This window comes from Thermobia domestica, chromosome 7, assembly GCF_964235325.1.
Source record: "Thermobia domestica chromosome 7, izTheDome1.hap1.1, whole genome shotgun sequence".
Lineage (NCBI taxonomy): Eukaryota > Metazoa > Arthropoda > Insecta > Zygentoma > Lepismatidae > Thermobia > Thermobia domestica.
The window spans coordinates 238,379,671-238,405,845 of record NC_137460.1 but is presented as its reverse complement, the minus strand read 5'-3'; the positions used below and the strand labels follow the sequence as shown (position 1 = coordinate 238,405,845).

The 26,175-nt window shown below is 37.3% G+C and overlaps 1 protein-coding gene across 2 annotated transcripts in view; it reads right to left on the bottom strand.

Annotated features, from left to right (window-relative positions):
* LOC145690783 (uncharacterized) overlaps positions 1 to 26,175 on the bottom strand; it is a 44,500-nt gene that overhangs the window by 9,777 nt on the left and 8,548 nt on the right. The gene's annotated exons all lie outside the window — the stretch shown is intronic.

Genomic DNA, 26,175 nt, shown 5'->3' with positions numbered 1-26,175 from the left:
TAACGAAATATAATAAGTCAATATACTCTAACGAGTTTTCAAAGTTGTATTGTAAGTTTGCACTGAGAAAAATCCGTTATCCAGACAGCAGTATATGGATTCCTTATGTTTACTACGGAAATCTGTACGGAACATACGTTATCCATATGATATATACGCATTGCCCTTTTCCCGCTTAGATGATACATCATGGTTCTGCAGGATGTCTGATATCTAACAGTCTTCCATATATTACACACGAATACTTACGTCACCTATATGTTATACAGTATACGTCCATCTGTATGTGAAATCCTGGCCGCCTATATTCAGTTTTTTCATTCGTACGGAAAGTGCCTGTATTCGGAACACTTATAGGTAAGTACGTATAAAAAATACGTTTTCAGCTATACATTTACTGCCAGATGTTACATAGGATTGTACGTTAAGTCCAAAAACTACAGGATTTACGCGTGTAACCTATGTTTTTACGTACTCCACATACTTTTTTTTTTTTTTTTTTTTTAGTGTAACAATCATTAAGTGTAATGGTGAAACTGAGAGTAAGGTTTTCATTGCTTTCTTCACCAAATACCGTACCTATCAATATACAGGGTTCTAAAATCATTTATTTTAGAATTGGTATCTCAGCGTGAGGCTGGGTAGCATTCTCTCTTCCCTCGCTTATTCTACTTTTATGTCATAATGCACTCTAATCGTAATAATATTCTGGTTTGTATTGTAAGCTTTAATGTTGTAAGCAGTGGCGTCGTTCAAATCATTTGACAACCAGTTCTATGATTAGTATGGTAAGTTTATTTGCTATTATATATATATATATATATATATATATATATATATATATATATATATATATATCTCGGGTGTTCTAAAATGGCGCCCATGGACCACATAGCGTTATTCTACAAGTCAAAATAAAGCAATATATATATATTTGTATATCTTTCGAGTCATCGTCTGGAGACACAAATTGTACTATGTGGCAACGTCGCAAATAAAGAACCATAGATTAGATGTACCAATCTATCAAATAGTTACATCGATTCTTTCCAGATGGCAACTAAATTGATAATGATAGATACTAACATCATTTATTAGTGTAGCAATCGATTCAACTGCTTTGTTGAATTCGTAGAATAACGCTAATGACTCCAAGGTAACCTGCGACGTTGCCACATTGTGAAATTTTGATTGCCCATAGCGGCTGAAGGAGGCCCTTTAGAGCATTCCATCACATGACATTTTCGCTTTATTTTGACCTGTAGAAGAGTACTCTGTGGTCCATGGGCACCCTTTTTAGAACACCCGATATATATATATATATATATATATATATATATATATATATATATATATATATATATATATATATATATATGTGTGTGTGTGTGTGTGTGTGTGTGTGTGTGTGTGTGTGTGTGTATTATTGTGACAAAATAAAGATAAATAAGAAGAAAACCAAAGTGATAAAGTGCACAAGAGCAGGACAGGAAGGGGCAAACGTATGGGTAGAGGAAGAGAAAATCTATGACGTTAAGACGTTCCCCTATTTATGAAGTCAAATCCTCGGACGGAAGAAGTGAAAAAGACGTAAGCTTCAGAATAGCGCACGCTAAACAAGCATTCAATAGGAAAAGAGGACTGCTAACATCAAGAAAGTGTCGTTGGACGTTCGTAAACGATTTATTAAGACACTGATATGGAGCGTGACGCTTTAAGAATTAGAGATGTGGACATTGAGAAAAGCTGAAATATCCAACCTGGAAGCATTTGAAATGTGATGTTGACACAGAATGCTGCACATATCATGAAGCCATGATATATATTCAGTATATAGGTAAAAATAGGCATGAACCATATTAACCTATACGTCGTTGAACTGAGTAAGAAAAAGTGGAACATTTTGTTATATTGCATATGTAGGTGGCACCACCTACATATGAGTTATGGTTGTTCGCAGTTTATTAGCCACCCTCTTAACCTATATTTTCAGACGTGGACAAATTATTAGCAATTTTTTAAAATTCATATAAATTTGTGGATTTATTATATTTCCTAAATTTTGTTGAAGAGAGCTAGTCATTTTTGAGACACCACATGACAATGTTATCACTGAGGGACATTTATAAGTTGTGTACAAATTCTTACATGCCAGATAAGTAATAATTGATCAAGTAATGTGACGCAACATGAGGACACGTGGTTTGGAGACGAGGAATTTTTGAATGGAGGAAAAGCCCAGGGGGCAAGTAAACTCGTCTTCGGAGATAAAATCGCTGATAATGTTCAGTTAAAACCTTTCTTGATAGGAAAAATACTTGCTTGAACATAACTACTGGTTCATGGAATATTTTGTGTGTTTGCTTGAAGAGGACTCTTAGCATTGTTGTGAACTGTGGTTTTGGAGCAAGGGGTAAGAGAAAAAAATATGTTGCCAAAGAAACGAGCGACAATTCTTACTCTGTTGAACTTGAAAAGCATGTCCAAGTTAGAGATTAGCAGAAACGTAGGGGTAGTGCATCGTATGTTACAAGATTTGCACAAAACTTAAGCCGTGGGAATGAACTGTCAGAAAACGTAAAAGTTCCTGCGGCCGAAAATCACTGCTATCACCCTATGCAGACGGACTGTTGGTAAGGAAATCAAGAAAAATCGTCGAGCAACTTCTACACAACTACAAGGAATACTCGCAAATGCTGGTATCCATATTTCATTGAGAATTGTTCGTCACCGGTTGTTTGAGAAAGGATTGAAACCTAGGCGTCCCAGCAAGAAACAAAAACTGACTTCGGCGATGGTGAAGAAACGGTATCAGTGAGAAAGAGATCAACAGGATTGAAAGGTAGATGATTGGGGAAAATAGGTTGATATTTTATTGGTCATTTGAGTGTAATAATACATAATGTAAGTGTAATTTGATAGATTGTAAATGTCCAGGTTGTCTATATTGTTGGTTAGTGAACGAACTTTAATGTGATTCCTGCGAACTTCAGTATTTTTAAAGTCATTAAAACATTGTCATTTGTCCACACGTTGTATTCAGAGATGAGACCATAATTCCTGTAGAAGCGGAGAACTTCCAGTATGTGAGGAAAACCGAAGTCGAAGCCTTTAGGGCAGATTGTGTAAGACAAAGTGTGAAATATCCAACACGAGTGATGGTATGGAGCTGCATTAGTTAAAGGAATGGAACGTTTCTATGTAGTAGAAGAAAACATAAACGCAGTGCAATATCAAAAGGTCATCACATCTTTTGCCACAGTTGCATCAATGGTTTCCATTTTGGAAGCCCGAGTTTTATGCATGATGGTGCGCCTTGCCACCCTGCTAAGGCTGTTTCCAAGACGTTGGAACAGAAAGGTATCAGAGTCCTTCCGTGGCCAGGAAACAACCAAAAAATGAACCCCATAGAATCTCTGTGGGCCTTCCTGAAGAAAAAAGTTATGGAGCAGCATCCAGCTTCAAGAAACTAACCACAGCTGATAGACGTGGTGAATAATGTATGGCACGGTGTTCCAGAAATGAAGAACTTCTGATGTACTTTAATAAACTAAGTGCCAAAACGAATCCAGGCACTACGTCGAGTCCGGGGTTTCCATACAATGTACTAAAATAGTGTAACAGTACGTAGAATGTAATAAAATACAAAATTATTCATATATTAAAACGTTTACACATGTATTCTTTCTTCAATTTGTAATTTTCTTCAATTTTCGCGTGAAAATCCTAAAATTGCTATTTGTCCACGTCTGTAGAACGTTCTTTCTGATCTAGCACTTCTTAGTCTCTTAAATTTCTACTCGATTGGCTTAGCACTGTTTGCTGCAGTATTACATTCTTAAATTCTTCATTCGCTGAGAAGATTTTCTTTGCAGTGGAATCAACTAGTAGATTCACAAAAATAGTAGTATAGAAATATTTTTTCTAAGCACTGCACCTAGAGGTAAAGAGGCAATTTTAACAACTGATTTCGGGATCTTGAGAAATTTTAGCAATTGGTTTGTGCAAACCAGCTAAATGGCACCACTCACAGTGTGTTATTTGATCAATCCAGGGGGATTTAATTCGAAACATTGAAGTCTGTAAAAAAACGTGATATTTAGTAGATTGAGGTCAAGGTCCTGTGAAGAAGAATTGTCATTATCTGCGACAGGGAAGTCACATAAAGGCTTCAAAGTCGACCAGAGTAACTCATACGTGTGTAGTGTTGAAAATGACAATCAGAAACTAAATGTATTATCTCCAAACATTGCAGTGTGTTTGGAGTGACATTGCTGTGTATTTTTGACTAAGTTTCATAAGTACGTCTAGCAGTGTCTTGGGTCTGTTAACCCTCAGTAATAACACCTGACCTGTAACAATGTCATCATGTTTTACGTAACATTATCATTAATGTAGTGTAGATTGGAAGTCTCTTATACAGTCGTATACAGAAGTCAGACTTATTTCAGTCCATGCATTAGGATGTGTACTAAAATAGTAAGAAGAAAAATTCTGCGCATGTGTGCGCTTCTAATAATTATATATATTTTTTTCAGGATGGCGTCCTCAATCTTCCGGCAAGCAATATTTGATGTTTCGTCGCGTCACGAGAAAACTGAGCATTTTGAAAAAGTGTATGAACTTGTTTCGAAAATAGTCAGCGTGGAACACCTCTCTGACGATGTTGAAAAGAATTTAAAAGTATTTGTAAGAAGCCTATGTCAGAAAATTGAGTGCAGGTGGAACAAATCTCATCGTCATCGTGAACTATTCCTTACATTGAATGCACACTGGTTATGTGGAAACAAGTTTACCAGACACTATTCGAAAGCTACTACCTTCTCCATCCACTGACAAACCATCTGCTACTTCTGGAAGGCCATCCAAGACATTCAGTGAGTATTGCGAGAAAACCAAGGAAAGGAAGCTCAGAGACTTCGTCGCATCAAATAGTTTGGAGCAGATATCCACTGCTCTGCCACCATAGTGAAAGAAGTATCAGAAGCATCACCTCGTCGAGGGACCAGTATTTAAAAAAATGCGCAGTTCAGTGTCTAATGAGGAAAGTAAAAAGAAGAGTATATCTACAGATCAAGCTCTGGCACACATTGTTGATGCAAATCTTTCAACTCAACAATACATTACGTTACGACAGCAAACCAATAGTGTTGTTCCTAATACATATCCCTCTTATAACCAGGGTTGGATAAATACATTTAAAAAAAAGAACAAAACATGTGTTTAAAACATGAAAAAGATGTTCGAAATATTTTAAACATGTTTTAAAACACGAACGAAAAAAAAAACGTTTTAAACATTTTGAACAATTTAAAACATATTTCAATCGTGTAATAACTTATTTGTTAAGACTTTTTACTCTTTACTTGAACTAGTATTACAGATTCATCCTGTATATATTGATTAGTGCAACATTGATAACAGAAATAAAATCGTTTGACAAAAAATGGCTTTTATATATTTTTAATGAATTTTTATTGGCCACTTCTTGTTCAAAATGATTTTCGAAAAAAAGATTAAATATTTCCGTAGTACGTTGGTGATAATGCACCTTAATATATCAAATTTCGTTTTTGTAGCTCCAGCGGTTTTGGAAATGACTTTTGGGTGTCACTAATAACGCACTCTTTTTTTTTTTTTTTTTTGCCTAATTTAATTTGTGTAACACCAGTGGTTTGCAAAATGACTTCGAATGACCATCGGATTTAATATGACATTTTTTATGGTATTTGGCTTAAAAAATTGTATTGTTACTGGAATTGTACACACATGTACATAATTTTTACTCAATTGATCACCTGGAGATGGGTGAAATTTTAGTTGCGAAAAATTGATTGCTATTTCGGAATACTGATGTTAATAAAATTATTTTAAAATAATAAATTTTCCAAAAGTGATGTTTCAAGTACATTTCATGTTGTGCTAACTTTAGAATACCGTATTTTCTGCAAGCCTGTGTATTGGTTGTTGTTTAACTCAATAATTGTATTGAAGAAAAAACAATATTTGGGACATTCAGAGCACAATGGATCTAAGTACATTTTCAATAATGTTCCGTTTTGCTCAGCAAATGAATGCTATTTCAAAACGTAATATCTTCGCAGTCAAGAGTACGAAATAAATTAAACTAAAACCACGTGAAAGGGCGTGGGCTAGTTTCATATGACAGCTGCTAGACAGGGGCGTCAGTGGGGGCAGGAAGGGCAGTCGCGCCCGCTCACACTCTGAATTTCAGATTTTGGGGGCAGTAAGGTAAACTTTTTGATAAGCGAAGTCCAACAAAACACGTTTGAAGTCCTTACATCGAATAAATACTGATGAAATATAGATGATAAAAACTGGAATGTTGCTTAAGCACAATTTCCAGAATTTTAAGCAGGCCCGAAACTCGCAAGTAGAGCCACCTTTGGAATCCTTGGGTCAAAAAGAAGAAAAAAATACAAAAGAGCAATATAAGCCTATAGCTCCTTGTGGCCAATGGAAATGGATTTTAACTGATTAAACTCCGTATTTATTCGGTGTAAGGACTTCATTTTTTTTTCTGTTGGACTTTGCTCAGCAAATGGTTTCTAAATCTGCATTATTGTCCCAAAATTTGAAATTCAGGGTAGGCGGTAGGAAGGCGGATGATCTTTAAACGGACGCCCCTCTCTAGCGGTAATCATATAAAACTCTAGATTGCACCTTGTCACGTAGTTTTCTTTCTTTCTTTTTGGATTCATGGTTGCGAATATATGACGTTTTCCGTCGTTGTATTCTTTTGGACACACCCTGCATTTATTTAATGTAATTATGCATAATTGACAATGACATTTGGAGCTTGACTTGTTAATCTTTCTCACGTTGCAGCGTACACAATATCTTAAATTTATGAGCAGGGAGGGGAAAATTAGCCCTCCTGTTCCCCCGTTCTAGAAACGCCCTTGTCTAGCGGTTGTTCTATGAAACTCTAGCCCACACTACATCTTTTCACGTGGTTTTTGGTTCATTTATTTCGGACTCTTCGCTACAAAGATACTACGTTTGCTAATCAAAAATGAACCTTTTTGAAAATGGACTTGGATCCTTGTGCTCTGAAGGATCCATATCTAAAAATATTTTTTTTTAAAAAAAACTCTAAGTTGGAGCCAAATTTATGATGTTGGAGCCATCCATGTGATTTCTCTCTCAGAGGTACATAAGGCACACACTGGACACATTCCCATATACATGAGGGAACATGATAGACATATGCCTACTATGTGATTTTGCTGTTAGGGAAGAAGCTCATAAGATTCCATTCGATCAGCACGCTGAGATGGATTCAAAGTTTTCGGGATCCAAGGGTACTGACCTTTTCTTTATCAAAGATTTCTGAAAGAATATTGGCACTTGTAATCTTTGAAACCCCGACATGGCTGCTGCATGTCGTTCGGAAATTGACCGGTCATCAGTAACAATGTGCACAATAGCAGGCACGAATTCCTTGCTGGAGATAACCGATCAACCCAATCGGGGTCCATTTCGATCGACTTTTCTCCACGTTTGAAAGTACTACCTATTTGACAACTATGCTCTAGGGAAGATATTCCTCACTCATAACATCATCAAGCTTACTTTTTTTTTTTTTATCAGCGTAGCATTGTATTATTTAAGCACGACGAACTTAATGATTGACCGCATGTCATTTTGATTCGATTTTGTAAAAAAGAAAAAGGATGACGCAATATTCCGGTAAATAGAAGAAACATTACTAGACTAAGAAAAACACACACTTTCCGATACACTTCTTTCCAATATCTTTCCAACTTTGGGGCTACCTTCATATAGAATTCTAGGAATGTTTCGGTCAACTTGATACATTATACATATTTAAATATCATTATTTTCAACACAATCGATATTTAAATTGTGGGACTTGTCAGCATGTTCAAGGTTTAAAAATCCTTCTGCAAGAAAATCTGCCACCTACCCTAGTAGCAGAGACAACCTACAAACCGCTTGCTGTAAGCTTGCATTGGATGCCAGCAAGCTTGAAGACAGCTTGATTGGAACGCGCGCAAGCGTGCCGCAAGCTGGATTCCAGTAACGAAGTTACATGGGGAAAACCTTGCGTTCATTGTTCCGTTCAAGCTTGACGCGAGCGTTTTACAAGTCAGGTCAAGTCAATAGCCAATGAACGACCAGTCATGCTATGACGCTCTGCGAAGGGTCTAAAGCTACGCTAGGAAGTATAACAAAAGGTAGATTGTATGAAAGCATGCGTTTCAAGTGCAAGCGTAGAAAGCCAAAAGCCAAGCGCACGAGCTAACTGGTCAAAAGCTTTCTTGCTATTAAGGTCGGAATGAAGCCACCCTTTAAGAGCATGTTGAAGCGCGTTGTTATCGTTGACTCATTGTTTATGTGTCTAAAGAGGTGGTAGACGTTCGTTACCAAATCCAGGCTATACAGGGGATGATTGAAAACATTCAAACAAAACTGCTGCAAATTTTCTTGGATGTCTTGCAGTGTACAGGCAAGACGTTATCGAAGTATCACACCTGAAATCAGCATGTCCTGACGCTTGTTTTGGATGGCCTGTCTGAGTTTTTGTAATGTCTTGCAGCAGAAATTTGATCTAACAGTTGAAGCGCGCTCTATGAACTCCACTAGCACTACTGCCTTAACAGCACAATTACATAGCAGGCGTATGCCTATCATGCTCCCTCAGGTACAGGGGAATGTGTTCAGTATGTGTCTTATATACTTCTGAGAAAGAAATCGCATGGTTAGCAAGTGATAGTCACACTCTATGTCCGCCCCTAGGCACATGCCTGACATGTACCTGGGGAACGTGCCTAGTATGTTCTAGGTATGTTCCCCATGCCGTAAGCGTCAATCAACCACAAAATTACTCCCCCGAAATATGTTAAATCACCTATTTGCGTAATGTATTTACATTAAGGTGAGTCTAAACAACACTTTAAACAAGTAAAATACGTAGAGCTACCATAGAGTGGGCGCGAACCACCAACCTTCGGATTACTAGCCGCGTGCTCTTCCTCCTTGGCCATAGAGGCGATAAAGGAGAACGTCGTTCGTAGAGAGATAAATTATTAAATTATTTTGCATTCGGCTATTCAGAGTGCTCCTTTAACCGCATATATTTGACTATAACCGTTTGGGATCAGATAAAATCTACTCACCATGTAATTTTATAACAAAATGACGAGTGTCTATTTACATTATTTCATGGTTCTTCCATATTCACTTTCAAATGATCGGCGTCAGATGCCATCTAATAAAGTTGATGCGTTTGTTCCTTCTAGTACACAATCGCTTAGAAAAAGAAGCAACAATTGCATCAAATGTGGGAAATGAATTTAGAACACCTAAATATAGCATGCCTTGCACATCTTGTGCTGTTAGAGTATCTGAAACAGTATGTACCTAAAGGACGTACCTAGAACATGACAGATATATGTCCCAAGTGACCACATAAAAACAAATGACTGTTAGAGTGCGAAACTGAGCCAGGTATATAAATGCTATATTTGTGGTACATAGTTGCAAATATCAATTAGGTGTAACAAGTACCTAAAACTGTAGGTAGCTAAAGTACATACTTAACACATGAATATCATATGTGCCAAGTGTCGGGTACCTAAAAAGTAGCTGGGACACGTAAATGGCACATGCCTAGCACATCCTGTGCTGTTAGGGTTACGGTCTACAAAGCGTCATTCTTGAATTTTCTTAGTTCAATAATGACGGCTGAGCAATAATGAGTTATTTACTATATGTTATCCAAAGTTGAACCCAAGGATTGGAAGAAACCCGGCGAGAATATACCCACCCGATACCTACAACAGGAGCTCGCCTTCAAGGTATTGATAATCTGTTTCTGGGCATGTTTTAGATAGTGTCTATTACACTGGTTTTCCGAGTTAGTCACTTCTGAGGTAATTGTCCATCTTTAAGGCCAGTATATTAAAAACTTTACACTGAGCCGTAGTTGTACTAAATGTGTGGTAATTGCTCGTTTGAATGGAATATCCTCAAACTTTATGCCATGTCACAAGCTAGATAATGGAATATATCCATTGCACGAGAGGCCGAAGCTAGAGTCTCTTCCAGTTATACCCACTGGTGAAGACGACTCCACCTATGAACTCATAGGAGTCTACCAGATCTTCAGTGTTGGTATCCCAGCGTTAATAATTGTTTCTGGATTAGGGAGGGATGATCATGAACAAGTACCTGTTCAAATGACAGATTGTAAATGGTGCTTAATAATAAGTCAATCTATCTAAAAGAAACGGCACGGCGATCTCACGCAGCGACAATGCACCTGCACATATTAGTAACGTTGTTTGAGCCGTCATCCATGATGTTCAATTCGAATTGCTCAATTATCTGCTCTATTCATCAGTTCTATCTTCCACGGAGTACCACGTATTTTCTGAAGAAGCATCTTCGTGGTTGAAGTTCGATGATGAAGTGGTTGCCAGAGATGGAGTGGGTCAGTGCGTCGGTGGGTCAAGTGGGTCAAGTTTTCTGAGTGGGTCAGTGGGTCGTGGGTTAACAGCATGTGACCCACCACCCACCGTAACCCACAGCGACCCACCACCCACCATGACCCACTGCGACCCACCATCCACCGTGACCCACTGCGACCCACCGACTTAGTATGATCTACCGACCCTCTCTGCTCACTGCATTGTAGAGAGTATCTTCTGAAGACTGGTAAATTTGTCACCGTTTTACTTTCAAGACCTTCATTTCCCTTCCTTTTCCATTTGTTTCTGTCTACTTACCTGAGGTGAGTATATCTAACCAAGTAAAAAAAGAACTTCAGGCACTTTTGGATATTGATATTTTTAATAGTAATAATAGCAATAGGACTTACACTACAACTTGGCTTTCGAGACCTGTGGGTTTTTAGAGCTAACTACTGGAAAAAATACATTTTTGAATCACTGTCATATATAAATTATTTATAAAAAAATGAATGTAACTATGTGTGCCTGATCATCACGGTCAAATTGCAAAGTCAAATGAAATTGATTTTGGTATATAGTTAGGCATTAATCCAAATTTGGATATATTGCTTTTATTATAATTTAGAATCCGAATTTTTGCGGGGAAAAAATGAGTATCTCGCAAACCGTTAAACTTACGGAGCTGAAATTCAGTGTATTAACTCTTTATTGAAAATAAACAGAATGTGTTCTATCATCTTTTAAAATTCTCCTTTATGTGTGTGTGTGGGGGGGGGGGTGAGGCAGTTTCTATATATGGAAAATTGGTAGTGAGTTGGTTTGTAAAAATGATCGAAAACGATCGATGTTATTTAAGAAAAAAAATCAGAAACAAAAAATACAGTGCTTGGCTCCATATATCCATTGCTTTCTGCTATAATAATTGCTGAAGCTTATGTTTATTATATGGAGCGCACACAGCACTGGGCAATCAACCCATAAAGTTGTGAGAAAAATAGGCATAAAATTTGTACTGTATTTTTAATTACACGGAAATTTGAAGTTTGGATTGTACGCATAATTGTATGGAAAATTTTACACTTTTTTCCCTTTACGTTGGTCTACTTACTTTGATTTGGAACTTTGAAATTTCATCCTTTTTTCCACTGAAAAGTATTCATAATTCAACAAGGAAATAATTATATTATGATAAATTAATTGAAATTCATCGTAATTTGGCACATGGCAAACAGCAGTGTGGTAATTGAAGTTGAAGAAGGAGGGAAATTCCCATTCACTACTGAATACTTTCCAGAAACCTCGTTCGCTTTCGCTTTCTAGACGGGGAAGGGAACTTGGTGATGGTATCAAACCTTCATGTGTAATTACAAAAATTAAATTTATAAACAAATAAGAAATCATCAGTTTATCAGGCTTTAATTGATAATTTATTCACAAGATTTCCTATCAAAGGCGTGGTAGATGAAGTTTCTATTCTACATGGGTCGACATTGCCAACTGACATGGTCGATATGGAGAAGATGTTGTATGGTGATAGAGAGATGATACTTCTTGCTGAGTATTTCAAAATTGACCAAGAAAAATCGTTATCAGGCTTATGTCCCTTTCACATTATCCGGCGATTTGCCGGATCCGGTTCCGGCAAATTCCTGGACGAGGTAGAAAGACATTGCAAGCAATGAAGCTCTTCACATATGTGCGGCGGTCGCCGAACATTCATCTGGCGAGCAAAAACAGTCGGATCTCCCTGCTAGAATTCGGCGCGGCACATCGCCGTGTATAGCCAAGCGGGACATTACAAGCAATGACGCTCTTCACATATACGCGGCAAACTACCGGATGGATGTTGGGGGAGGAAGCAAGTGTTGCCAGAAAAGAGCAGAAAGTGGCTGCTATAATATGGGAGCGTGTGGTTTTGTGTGTTATGTGGAGTGTGTTTGTGTATGTGGTTATGTTCTAACCCAGTACATCTGGAGTAATTAACCAAACCTGTATATACAACATATGGGGAAAGATGACATGTAAAATTAATTGAAAACGACCAATACTACCCAAGTGTCGAAATCAATATAAATTATTATTTTTCTATGTAATAGAAGAATGGGAGATGTCCGTGTAGCACTGGACAAATGACCTTCTATAAATTTGTGGTGACCCAAAATTGAAATATACACTATCAAATATTTCAGCAATACATTCTTTTGCTATATTTTTATGTACTATTTTGCTACGCAAAACAAGAGAGAATTCATGATATGATATTTGATAAATACACCGTACTTTATATATTTTATAATTATCTGGCTGTAATCTCTTGAATAGTCCTCTGAATTCAGAGACTAGAGCAGTGCTTTAAAGAGACTTGAGTCAATAGTCGGAACGCTTAAAACAAAAGAATAAACCCGAAATAGTATAATAATAATAATAATAATAATAATAATAATAATAATAATAATAATAATAATCTAATATAAATAAAATAAAGAGTTTATATGTCTGTCTGTCTTTGTGCGGCCTGGGGACCATACGAGTGGACCGAAAGTTACCAAAATTTGGTCCAGACTCCAGATCAAATCGATGCGGTTTTTTTTTTCAAAATTCGAACCAGGAGGTCTCAGGGGGCCGTTTACCAGGACATGTAAAAGTAGTAGAAAATGACCGATATTAGTGTCAAATCCATAGTTTTCGCGGTCGCTGAGATCAATGGTGACACTACCATTAGCGATGACTTCAGCCACCATTTGTATGCGGGCCGGGGATCACCAGAGGGGTGGGGGGAGGAATTTCGAGACATGTAAAAATAATCGAAAATGACCGATATTAATGTCAAATCCATAGCTTCCGGGGTCACTGAGCTCAATGGTGAAACTCAAGATAGCGTTTACTTTCACATTTAGTCCCCATCAGCTAAGGGACTTGGGCCAGGAGATCACCGAGACATGTAAAAAATAATCCACAATGACCGATATTAGTGTGAAATTCACAGTTTTCGCGGTCTGACATAAATGGTGATACTTTAATTAGCGATGATTTTCAAATTCAGCCAACATTGTATGCGGGCCGGGAGTCATCGGGCTGGAGAATTGCGAGACATGTAAAAATAATCGAAAATGAACAATATTAGTGTCAAATCAATAGTTTTCGCTGTCGCTGAGATGAATGGTGATTCTCCCAAGGCGTTGACTTCCAAATACAGCCCCCGTCGACTGGGAGCCAGAGGCTTTTTTTTTTTCAAAATTGGAACCAGAGGATCACAGAGGCGTTTACTTTCTATGTAAAAGTAGTAGAAAATGACAGATGTTAGTGTCACATTCATAGTTTTTGCGGTATCGGCTGAAGACCAGAGGCGATTTTTTCACAATCCGAACCAGGGAAGGGTCTCAGGGAGCTTTTACCGGGACATGTAAAAGTAGTAGAAAGTGACCAATATTTGTGTCGAATTCATATTTATCGAGGTCGCTCAGATGTATATTGATACTCCCGATAGTGTTTACGTTCAAATTCAGCCCCCATCCGCCTTCCCAATGAAAACACGTACGTTGTTGGATATATATTCACACAAAATGTATCTAATTTTAGAAATGTTTCTTAATTCTTCTTTCATTGTTCAGTTTGTTTACATTGATATTTTATCTGACCCGTACGAAGAACGGGCATAACAGCTAGTAATAACAATAATAATGCCTACAGACCAGTCTTGGGGTCAGTGGCTGAATGTTGGCTTGAGATTCTCGGATAGACCTCAACGTTGACTATCCCGAGAGGACTTTAGCCTGATTTTCTCAGTCACAACAGTTGAATACCGGAACGGTATTTTAAATATCCAGAACCGGGCCGCTATTTTGCGCAAGTTTATCAATTGTGGAAATAGTATAGAAAAATGTCTTCCAAAATACCGCTTCTCTAATAAAAAGTGCACATCTTTTCTGTATGTGGCATGTTCTCTCATTCGGTAACAAACAGGCCCGTATGTGTCTCTGACGTTTTTTTTTTTCTGCCTGTGTCTTAACAAGGCGAGTAGAAAACACATTTTGCGTCTGTCCATTACAACCACCACAACACGACAAGAGTCACTGAGTTTTGTTTCTTCAGTTGCACAGCAACCCTGCTCGCATATTTTTCATCTACGGCAAAACGCCGGATAATATGAAAGGGGCCAAAACCGGATCCGGCAAATCGCTGGGTAATGTGAAAGAGGCCTTAAGTCTAACAAGCAGATTGTCGATGAGAAGTTGCAGAAATCGGGTAGAAGTATTATCAATTTCCACGACAGAGTACGAACGGGGATTTCCCCTTTTGAATTTACAGATAACTGACATTAGAAATAGATTAAGTGCTCAAACATTGTCTAACTTGTTGTTCATCAATGTTAATGGCCCACCGCTAGACAAGCTCAAAGTAGACGAGCCAGTTATTTCTTGGCTGAAGGATGGACATCATTCCACTGCGGATGATTTACCGCCAAAAAGTTACCAACAGGAAATAAATTCGATTTCAGATTTGTTTTAAGGTGGAAAATTACGAGTTACGCAAAATGTATACTTGTATTACCAGGCACGTAACCAAGGCTGGGGGGTCAGGACCCCCCCTTCGAGACCAGAAATGATAAAAATAAGGAAGGATAAAACAAAATGAAATGAGAAAAAGAAGGATCAGAGTTAAAAATAAACTACAGGAAGCTTTTGGTTACTCTTTTTATGAGGAGATTTGTATTACTTGAAATACATAGTGGCGAAGTGAGCGAGATATCCTGGAAGATTCAGGGAATTTGAAATTTCTAGAAAAGTTACCGATGTTTCAGAATTTCTAGTCAGGAAGATTTCAAGCTTCGGAAAGTATAGTGTCGTTCTGTACAACAGCGTGTATATTTTTTATCTTAATTTTTCGTCATCGTATCCTTGCAGTATCAAACATGTTATTTCAAAAACAATTTTCTACTGCTCCTTTAACCTGTCATTTGGAACAGACTGTGGTTGACGGAATAATAAAAACAAAAAAAAAAAAAAAATGTGGAAAGAAAGTTTTGTTAACATTTGATTTAACAAAGAAAGGAGCGCAGATATTGTAAAATATTTTACAAGACATTATTGAGTATGTACTTTTTATAATAGTTGAGGTCATAATGAAAGGAAAATTGTTATATTTGAATAAACAGAGGCAGGATGTAAATATTGTATAATATTTTTCAATATATTTCTTTTATTATTTTGCTCGAGATTTCTTCACAGTTTGTTATTGAAATACTTACCAACATATCCTCATTTTATTGTGCTAACAAACCAATATATGTTGATAGTAAAGTAGTTTAGATTAATCGAGCTCCTGGGCCTTCAGAATTTCATGTCACCCCCCTCCCCCCGCCGTTACGAAATCGTTTTTTACTCGAGCTTCTGGTGTGATGACCACAGTATTTCATGTCACGTACCCCCCCCCCTTCACGAAATCCTGGCTACGTGGCTGGTATTACTAATGGCTTATTTGTGTTATTCAACTTTGTACCTACTTTTTTAGTAAGTTTCTTCTTTGCTTTAGGTAAACTACTTTGGAATAAATATTCATAATAATTGCAATTATGCATATTTGTAACTTAGATTTAACGTGGTGGTTTAGTGATTACACAAATTACAATTATGAGCATACTTTATGAAGATGCTCTCACATAGGGTACCCGAGCACCTTTATACACTATGAAAAACTGATTTTTCAAGTCTTTTGTGAGAAAAATACTGTGAACTGAGAAACCATAACCTTTTCCGTATTGTACAGGGGTATTTTCCTACGAATAGAAGTTTCTTGTGGAATGCGTTCAAAAATTAACACTTGCAAGAATACTCTCTTAGTGCAAATATATTTTAGGCACACACTAATTTCCCCCCACCTCGAACTGTTTCAATTTCCTCACTGGCAAACACTTTACCATTTTATATCGTAAAGGTCAGATCTACCGTTATTGTAACAGAGTGGTGCTTGAGCGATTGACTAGAAATTCAAACTACGATTAGTGACAATTTCACAGTCTTGTTTTCTTACAAGTGTAAACTCTTTAGTCAGTTCAGAAGAAGCCGTGGATCGTGTTCAAAGTTGATGACGATGGATTTTGGTGAGTCAGAGTAGGTCAAAGTGGATGAGAGTGGGTGGTGGGTCAGAGTGGGTCGCCGTGGGTGGTGGGTCACGGTGGGTGGTAGGTCAGAGTGGGTCACCGTGGGTTGTGGGTCTTGGTGGGTCAGAGTGGGTCATGGTGGGTGGTGGGTCAGAGTGGGTCACGGTGGGTCATGGTGGGTGGTGGGTCACGGTGTGTCGTGGGTCATGGTGGGTCGTGGGTCAGAGTGGTGGGTGGTGGGTCAAGTTTGCATTGACTCACGCCAACTCTGGTGGTTGCTAGTGTTAAGAATTTTTAGATGAAAGAGATCATTGTCCTTTGCTACTAGTATTGCTGCTTCGCTAGAACGTTGACAACGTGTGATTGATCATCTTGGAGAGTACATTGAATAAATGTTATATTTCTAATAACTGTTTGCTTTACTTAGAGTTCAACGAACTTTCTAGAAAACCTGGGAAGTTCTATGTTCATTGACAACTAAACGGAGTTTTCTTTCCCAGTTGTCTTCCAATAGTCAATCTATTAGTCAGGGCTTGAGCAACCTGTATCCTCGTCTGCATCTTTAAAATATCGTTCCGCTGTTATGTCCTTTAGCCTAATGAAGCGGGTAACTAATGAAAGGAGTGGTTATGGAAAAATTTGTAGAATGAAATATGACCAAAGTGGCAAAATCCATGGACAAGATGTTGCCCAATACAAACTCACATCGCTTGTGATCAAACCAAAGACCCCTCCTACCATAAGTGAAAGGTCTATTACTGAATTACCGCTCTATTACTGAAAGAAAACGCCAACCATGCTTTTCTTTTTTTTCTAATATTTTTACTTATTTCCGTCACGCGCGTGAAGAAAGTGGAGCTTGAAAAGTCGGTTTGTACGTATCTTAGCAGTTTTTGGATACACTATATAAATAAAATCCTGGGGGAATATTCGGACCCAAGAGGGCCGGAAACGAGGAATGGGGGGGACTTCGTAAAAGGAAATACATGATTTATACCGTACGTTTACCAAATATTGATAGGGTCATTAAGTCTAAGAGGCTCAGGCAGTGGCGTAGCAGCTGCCCCCGCAACCCCCGCAGTGCGGGGGGGGCCCGAGTTATAGAGGGCCCCAAAGTCTTGCCATGAATAAAGATTTAAAGAAGTAGAACTTCAACCTTACTTCCACTAAATAATTCCACTTGCAAACATTTGTGTGTATTTGTGTGTACATCGTGATTTCCAAGCCACAAAGACTTCTCGGTTAAAAAAAAAAAAAAACGTACGTTGAACTTTAGTTCAGTTTCGCAGCAGAAGAATGTTCTTTTGTTCCTACGTCCGAGAAGTTGCCCCCCCCCCATTGAAGCACTAATGATCTCTTCTAGTGCAATCGTTAGTGCTTCGTTAGTGCTTCTTAGAACACCAACTCCCAACATTAGTGCTTCAATAGTTTGGACGCTAGAAGCAAAAAACTTTGGGGGCGGCCAACTTCACGTTAGCCCCCCCCCCCCCAGAAAGCACTGACGATTAAACCAAGTGCAATCGTTAGTGCATCGTTAGTGCTTCCAGAAAACACTAATAGTTTCATTAGTGCTTCAATATTAGTGTAGATATGGCCAATTACATTTCATGAAAAGCCCATAAGGAATACATGGGGAATTTTTCATTGGGTCAAATTCCCGCCAAATTCAAAAGCGCTAATGATATCTTCTAGTGTAATCGTTAGTGCTTCGTTAGTGCTTCTTAGAACACCAACTCCCAACATTAGTGCTTCAATAGTTTGGACGCTAGAAGCAAAAAACTTTGGGGGGGGGCAACTTCACGTTAGCCCCCCCCCCCCAGAAAGCACTAACGATTAAACCAAGTGCAATCGTTAGTGCATCGTTAGTGCTTCCAGAAAACACTAATAGTTTCATTAGTGCTTCAATATTAGTGTAGATATGACCAATTACATGTCACGAAAAGCCCATAAGGAAGACATGGGGAATTTTTCATTGGGTCAAATTCCCGCCAAATTCAAAAGCGCTAATGATATCTTCTAGTGTAATCGTTAGTGCTTCGTTAGTGTTTCTTAGAACTCCAACTCCCAACATTAGTGCTGCAATAGTTTGGACTCTAGAAGCAAAAAACCTTTTTTGATGTAACTTCACTTTAGTCCCCCAGGAAACACTAACAATTAAACCTGGTGTAATCGTTAGTGCATCGTTATTGCTTCCAGAAAACACTAATGGTTTCGTTTTGCTTTGCTATTAGTGTAGATATGCCCACTTATATGTCACAAACAAAGGTGTCCAAACTCATGAGGACGGCGCCCACGAGTTCGAAACATACGCTCACTCGACCTCAACCTCACGAACTTAACGTGACATCAGGCTGTTGATATGAGCGTGAGGTTGAGTGAGCTCTAGGTGAGACTGGTGAGGTGAGCGTGAGGTTGAGTAAGCGTTAGGTCAGACTGGTGATGTGAGCGTGAGGTCAGACTGGTGATGTGAACGTGAGGTCAGGCTGGTTATTTGAGCGTGAGGTCAGACTGGTGATGTGAGAGTGAGGTCGAAATGAGTTTATGAGCTGAGGTCGAAATGAGTTTGTGAGCGTGAGTTTGAGTGAGATTAGGTGAAAGTGATCACCTCTGGTTACGAAACTCCCATAAATACATGGGGAATATTGTATTGGGTCAAATTCCCTACAAATTCAAAAGCGCTAATGATATCTTTAAAACAATCGTTAGTGCTTCGTTAGTGCTTCCTAGAGCAGTAACTCTTAACATTAGTGCTGCAATAGTTTGGATACTAGAAACAAAAAAAAAACTTGGACAAACGTGAAGTTAACTCCCCAGGAAGCACTAACAATCAAACCTAGTGCAATTGATAGTACATTGTTAGTGCTTCTAGAAAACACGAATAGTTTCGTTAGTGGTGCTTCATTATTAGTGAGGAAACTCACGTAAGGAAACATTGGGAATTTTTCGTTGAGTTAAACTTCCGCCCAATTCAAAAGCCCTAATGATCTCTTTTAGTGCAATCGTAAATATTTCTTAGACCACAAAATCCGAATATTAATGCCTCAATAGTTTTTACGATAGGAGCACAAAAAAAGAGGGCTAACTTCACGTTAGTTCCTCAGAAAGCACTAACGACAAAATCTAGTGCAACCGATAGTGCATCGTCAGGACTTGTAGAAAATAGTAAGAGTTTTGTTTGTGTTTCAATTAGTTCAGTTTTGGGAGATACATTTCATTGTGTTTCTAATTTTTTCGTATGAAAATTAATCTTTTTTCCTTGGCTCATATATAAACAGTCATTTTATTATTTTATTATTTATAAATGTATCAACTCAACGGTGATGTGTATACACGACTCCAAAAGTGCATTACCACCTGTAATTCTCCTTTCCCTGCAATAGCAGGCAACCCATAAAACTTGGTGGTTGAGTTGGTTGCAAATTCGAAAGGCGTTGGACTAAACCTCAAGTTTGTCACAAATATATCACTGTGGCAAACTGCAAATAAGAGAATAAAACAAATTGGTAAGAATGACAATTCTATTATTGTGACGGAGTTCGATGACATCAAAAGTTAAAAAATGATTTACTTAAGCATTTCAAACAAGATGAATGGTGAGAAACTGATATAAGAAGAAAGCATTTCTCTCTTTCCCCCCACCCCACCCTAAAAAGAAACTCACAAAAAGGAAAAGTCATAAAATATAAAGGTTTCATATAAAAGCGTAATAGCACAAAAACAAATAGCTAAACGAAACGAAAAAGAGACAAACACAGAATAGGGGCACCAGTGGCGTAGCAGACTTGCGGCCCTCCCATTCAAGATAAAGAGATGGAACCCTAGTTGTAAACCCCATTGTTATAATAATAATAATAATAATAATAATAATAATAATAATAATAATAATAATAATAATAATAATTATTATTATTATTATTATTATTACTATTATTATTATTATTATTAGAAATTCGTTTCCTTTTCAAAATCTCTTGATCTGCCTAAGAGCATCAATGCATATAGCGATGATGTGTGCACGTTTTGTCAAAGGACCAGTCCCAAAGGCCAAAAGGGATGGAAATTTCCAAGAGAGACAAATAAAAAACATTCTTATGGTAAATTCTAGTTCAAAGTTTGAAGCACTTGCTTTTGCACGTGATTTGTTGTTTCTTCTTTCAAGGAACACAAAAGTTTTGGCGTCTAAGTAATTATATCACATAATATTGCAAATTTGCAAGTGGATGTATTTACATTGCAATTTGTGGTAATAAAGATATGATTAGAAAACAACATTGTAAATATAAGTTTAATTTCTTCATCCATCGCAAGTCTTACGGGCCCCTTATACCTCGCCGCCCCCGCCCCGAATATCGACATCAAAAATTTAGAATGATATATTAATGTCCATATATTTGTGATATCGAATGTTGATATATGATAATATAGATATCGACGATAGCGATGTATCGACATAACACAGGCCCAGGTACGAGTGATGCTTGAAATATAATGGAATCAACAATCAAATTCTAAATAAGTTCTCCATTTCCGTATTCAATGTTGAGGGGGAAGGGTGTTAACCCGAATAGAAATTTTAAGAAAAAAATGTTAAGATAAAAGTAGGTTTTCCATTTCCCTTGAATACAAAACTATTAACAGAAAACTATTACTGTAATTTACCTTTACTTCTGTTTCTGATTGTTATCACAAATCAGCGACAGCACACATACTTTACATAGTATACCAATACACTCTATAGCTTTTCACAACCAAGCAAGCCGGAAGATGAATTTCCTGTGATATTAAAGTGGAATGTTCTACAAAATAGTCATAATTCATTGGCCATATTTCAATCAGTACTTTAGTACGAACTAAGAGCTACAAGACTACAAGACTTCTGCATTTTCCTGAGAATTTCATTTTCTTAATGTAAGTCCCCTATCCTGGGCTAATTCTGGCTACCGCGGTTTCGAGGTAATCCGTAAACGAGAGAGTAAAGTTTGTCTACTCTCAACCCTCGACAGTTTGTGGAAAGATATTTCACAGTTCATGTTGTTATTTCTTCGTTAAAAAAAACACTTCTAGTTGACTCTATTCATGGTGAATTACTGAACTTAAACATTTACAATTATTGAAAAAGGAATAATTATTTTGAAACATAAAAAGGCATTACAGTTCAGTAGAATGCAGTAGTAGATGAAGTGAATGAAAATATTGTTTATTTGTTGAGATGTGCAAACTGAATGTGAATAATAAGTGTTTATTCACACATACTCTTCTCCAGATGCGGATCTACGATGGACTTCTGGGGACTCGGTGTTTGAAATACCCTACTTAGAGCTACTTTTAAGAGGTCCAAACTCTGGAATGGGTTTTATTTATATATCAAATAAGAAAGATTCCCTTTCTGGGGGCAATCGCTCTGATCGCCCCCTGGATCCGCCCCTTCTTGTGTTGCATACTTTGAAGACACTTAGTTCGTGTCTACTCCTGACGATGCTGATTAGGGATGCCCACATCCGGATAATCTTTTATTCGGATATCGGATAGAAACTTATCCGGATTTGCAATATGCGGATGACAGGTAACAAAATGGATGACGGATAATGGATAATATCCAGATGGCGGATAACGGATAATATCCGGATAACGGCTGACGGATAATATCCGGATGACGGACGACGGTAATATCCGGATTTGGAACCGAATCACGGGGAAAGAAACGGTGTGTGTTAAACTTTTGGCATGATCCAAGATGTGTCTCGGAACTCTACAGTGTCACTGGAAATTATTTAATTTGACCACCAAGTTTACTATTCGTTTTGAAAGTGACTTAATGAATCTTTCAAGCATTGTTTATTCCAACAGTTCTGAAAAATATTTTAAAAAAACTCTATTCCCATATTATCAGTGGACTTCCTGAAACGGAACTTTCTAATGCTAAGTTCGTTTACTACGTCGAATATTTTTATCTGTGGTCCATTTTCTTTCTCTCCTTCTGTCTTTTTCTCTCTGTCTCACTTCTGTACCTCTAACAGATATTTATACGTTTTAATTTTTCATTGATAAGTGTTTAAAATTGTCCCTACATTAATTATAAATTTCGTTTCGTCTCATTTTTATTCTTTCACTTTATTGATACTAATACATGTATATTTTGAAATTAGAATTGTGCTCATGTTGCTGTTGATTCTAATACGGGAGAAAGGAAACGAGAAGAGAGGGGGTGGTCCTTTTACCAGACACGACTATGGGATAAGGGGTATATTGGATAGTCTAGCTGCACGGTGTTACCTATCACACTATTTTTTCGTGTTTATAAGTTCAATAATTCACCATGAATAGAATTAACCATAAGTGTTTTTGTAATGAAGAAATAACAACATGAAATTTGAAATGTCTTTTAACAAACTGTTGAGATTTGAGAGTCGACAAACTTTACACTTTCGGGTACCGATAACGTTGAAACATCCAGTAGCAACAATTATCCCGAGATAGGAAGCTTATTTTTAAAAGAATGACATTCTCAACAAAAGACAGAAATCTGAGAGAAAAGGAGGAATGAAATATTTCATTTCTAGTTCTATTAGTCTTGTAGCTCTGAGTCTGTGGCAAAAGTACTGATAGAAATAAGGACAATGAATTATGAATATTTTGCAGAACATTCCACTCTAATATCACAGGAGTTTCATCTTCCGGTTTACTTAGTTCTGAAAAATATAGAGTACATTGCTATATTATGTAAAGTACCTGTACTGTCGCTGATTTGTGATGACAATCAGAAACAGAAGTAAAAGGTAAATTACAGTAATGGTTTTCTATTAATAGCTTTCTATTTATGGGGAAGTATAAATACTTTTAACAATTTTTTTGCCTTAAAATCCTTTGGTATACGGGATCCCGGGATCGATTCCGTGTGGGAGAGCTTTCGAAATTTAAATGTCCTCGATGTTTTGTGTGCGTGTCCCAGTCGTTCTAGTTTACTGAAAAATCAAGTTAAACAAGTAAAAAGCGAGTAAAAGTAGAAACGTACTAATAATTAGATAAGCAAGTTAATGAGGCACGTTCGGTCAACAGTTAACTTTCGAAACAAGTGGATTGCGAGACAGGTTAGTAAATTACATGTCTTCTATGCGGCAGTTCGAGACAACCGTAATTCTTTCAGTCTTTTTCTTTTTAAAGAAATCCATCTTTCTGAACATTAGTAGACACTACATGGGTAACAATTTATATTATGATAGCCTATACCATGAATATTAAAAGAAAAAGTGCAATCACTCATTAATTATTACGTAGTAAGTTTTCAATAGGTTCAGTACTTCATCGTGCCGTCTGTGAATGTTATGAAATATGAATTGTTTTTTTTTATTTTATGATGATCAAGGACGCGAATATGTGTGGTCACAACTAGCGCTTCCAGGAGCTTCAAGTTCACCGGATATCCGTCATCCGGATAGTATCCGTTATCCAGATATTATCAGTCATTCGTCATCCTGATATTATCCGTCAGCCGTTATCCGGATATTATCCGTTATCCGTCATCTGGATATTATCCGTCATCCGTTTTATCTCTCATCCACATATTGCAAATCCGGATAAGTTTCTATCCGATATCCGAATAAAAAATTATCCGGATGTGGGCATCCCTAATCAGCATCATCAGGAGTAGACACGAACTAGGTGTCTTCAAAGTATGCAACACAAGAGCAGGGGCGGATCCAGGGAGTGATCAGGGCGATTGCCCCCAGAAAGTGAATCTTTCTTATTTGATATATTAAAAAAACCCATTCCAGAGTTTGGAGCTCTTAAAAGTAGCTCTAAGTAGGAGTATTACAAACCACCGAGCCACCAGAATTCCATCGTAGATCTGCCTCTCGAGAAGAGTATGCGTGAATATACACTTATTATTCACATTCAGTTTGCACATCTCAACAAATAAACAATATTTTCATTCACTTCATCTACTACTGCATTCTACTGAACTGTAATGCCTTTTTATGTTTCAAAATAATTATTCCTTTTTCAATAATTGTAAATGTTTAAGTTCAGTAATTCACCATGAATAGAGTCAACTAGAAGTGTTTTTTTTAACGAAGAAATAACAACATGAACTGTGAAATATCTTTCCACAAACTGTCGAGGGTTGAGAGTAGACAAACTTTACTCTCTCGTTTACGGATTACCTCGAAACCGCGGTAGCCAGAATTAGCCCAGGATAGGGGACTTACATTAAGAAAATAAAATTCTCAGGAAAATGCAGAAGTCTTTTAGTCTTGTAGCTCTTAGTCCGTACCAAAGTACTGATAGAAATATGGCCAATGAATTATGACTATTTTGTAGAACAATCCATTTTAATATCACAGGAAATTCATCTTCCGGCTTGCTTGGTTGTGAAAAGTTATAGAGTGTATTGGTATACTATGTAAAGTATGTGTACTGTCGCTGATTTGTGATAACAATTAGAAACAGAAGTAAAAGGTAAATTACAGTAATAGTTTTCTCTTAATAATTTTGTATTGAAGGGGAAACGGAAAACCTACTTTCATCTTAACATTTTTTTCTTCAAATTTCTATTCGGGTTCACACCCTTCCCCTCAACATTGAATACGGAAATGGAGAACTTATTTAGAATTTGATTCTTGATTCCAGTATATTTCAAGCATCATTTCTCGGACCTATGTCTGTGTTATGTCGATAACGCTATCGTCGATATCTATATTATCATATATCAACATTCGATATCACAAATACATGGACATGAATATATCATTCTAAATTTTCGATATCGATATTCGGGAGTGCAACGAGGTCCATAAGGAGCCCCTAAGACTTGCGATGGAGGAATAAATTAAAGTTACTTTTTACAATCATTATATCTTTATTACCACAAATTGCAATGCAAATATATCCACTTGCAAATTTACAATATTATATGATATAATTTCTTAGACGCCAGAAGTTGTCTGTTCCCTGAAAAAAAGAAACAAAAAAAAACGTGCAAATGCAAGTGCTTCGAACTTTGAACTAGAACTTACCATAAGAAAGTTTTTATTTCTCTCTTATTTGCAGTTTGGCACACTGATATATTTCTGACAAAATTGTGGTTTAGTCCAACGCCTTTCGAAGTTGCAACCAACTCAACCGCCGAGCTGTTTGGGTTGCCTGCTATTTTAGGGAAAGGAGAATTGCAGGTGGTAATGCACTTTTGGGGTCGTGTATACATATCACCGTTGAGTTGATACATTTATAATTATTGAAGTATGCCTTCTTTGTTTTTATTTGGTTTGTGTATATTGAATAATTAGTAGAACACTGCTTGGTATTAAATTTCGTATGTTACTGGTAACCCTGTTAACAATTTGTATTTAACGTAGGAGATGTCTGCTAGGGTAACCGGGGTGACAACAGGAATCTCTTTAGAAGAATTATTCAAGAAAAAGGTTAATCAATAACAGTTACTTCACATTAATTAATTACTCCACATTAATTAACTGTAAAGACACTTACCTTGTTTTAATTACAGTCTTCTTAACATTTTCATCTTTTTATACAACTTTGAATCACGAAGCCTAAAGTTCACAAATAAATAATACTATTGTAAAAGATCAATTAACGTTATGTTCCAAAACCCGTAAA